Raw genomic sequence first — 1,473 nt, forward strand, 5'->3', positions numbered from 1 at the left:
GAAATCTCGATAGAATTCGATTACAATAACGCATTTTTTCCTATGTAGGAGTATACGAGTATACGCACCCACTCCCCCCCCCCTATAGAGGGGATAGCTGAACTCGTCCTTTGACGAGCTGCCTACGTACCCCTTTCGAGGATCAAGCCATCTCGTAGTTCTGTTTTATACCGCAAGTGTTTTCACTCGGTGGTTGTTGCCGTGCTGACTGCCTTGATCGTGATGATCGTGGGTGGGTCAGTGTTCTCTTTCGGATGTTCCGGTTGAGTTGTAGTGTCGGCTTCGGATTCAAGTTGAGTTTCGACACCCGAAGCGCCTGCGTCGGCAGACGATGTTAAATCGTTTTTTCTTGGATCGTTGTTGGTCGAAGATTTATCAATCTTCGTGCGTTTGCAATTTACCGTTGTAGAGGTCGTCATCTGTCTTAACTTGTGTTCCGCGAGGAAGCACAGTCGCGACTGTTTCTGACATCCCCAGATAGCTGCGACTCCGTTTGGTGTCGGGAATTTGACGCCCAGGTGGTACGTCGATGGAACGGCTTGCATAGCGTTGAGCCATGGGGTTCCCATGATCACGTTATAGATGGCAGGATGATTGACTACCGCGAACTCAACAATTTTTGTGATCTCCTTGGCCATGACTGGTAGCTGAATCGATCCGGGGGTGATTGATACTTCGCCCGAAAAGCCTGTGAGCGGTTTCGGAGTTGGAGTTACTTCTCCGAGTTCGATGCTCATCCGATTGAGAGTGTCGCGGAAGATTACATTGACTGTGCTTTCCGTGTCAATGAGTACTCTTCGTAGGCCAGTTTGCGCTCGACTCCGCCTTTCGCTGGTAAGCCTTGATGGTGGAAACCGTATCGTTGCAGAATTGTGATCCTCCGATGATCATGTTGACTCTACGACGATTGTTATCGTTCCCTTTGTCGCCTGGCCTCCTGCCGCGTTTATCCCCAGATTGATTTCTTTGGGGAGATCTCTCCGCGGGGAGATTGATGTCCGGCTTCGGGGGGCGATCGGTCTCGAGGATGAGATCTTTCACGCTGGTCACTTCCGAGAGTCCTCCAGCTAGTAGCTTCGCGGCCACCCTTGCTCCCAAGACCTTGCAGTTAGTCGTGGAGTGTCCTCGGGACTGGTGGAACTCGTAGAAGGTGATTTCATCATATCCTTGATTGCGAGTCCACGTATTCCCCGTGGTTTGGCCCTGGTCTGAGCTGGTCGCGTAATTGTGCGCTCCTTGGAGTTCTTCCCCCTCGTGATGGATATACTTGTCGTTACGAGGGTTCTTCTTCCTCGTTTTTGGGTCTACATCTTTTGAGGACGATCTCGCCGACTTATTTTTTTGCGATAAGATTTTCGTTTCTTCCATGATCATGATGTAGTCCGTCGCCTTGTGGAGGGCGTCTTGGATCGTCCGCGGTTTTTCGAGGGATATCCATTTTCTGAATTTCGACTTGTACCAGAGCGCCTTTCT

The sequence above is a fragment of the Brassica oleracea genome, chromosome C3 (genome assembly GCF_000695525.1).
Source record: "Brassica oleracea var. oleracea cultivar TO1000 chromosome C3, BOL, whole genome shotgun sequence".
NCBI classification, from domain to species: domain Eukaryota; kingdom Viridiplantae; phylum Streptophyta; class Magnoliopsida; order Brassicales; family Brassicaceae; genus Brassica; species Brassica oleracea.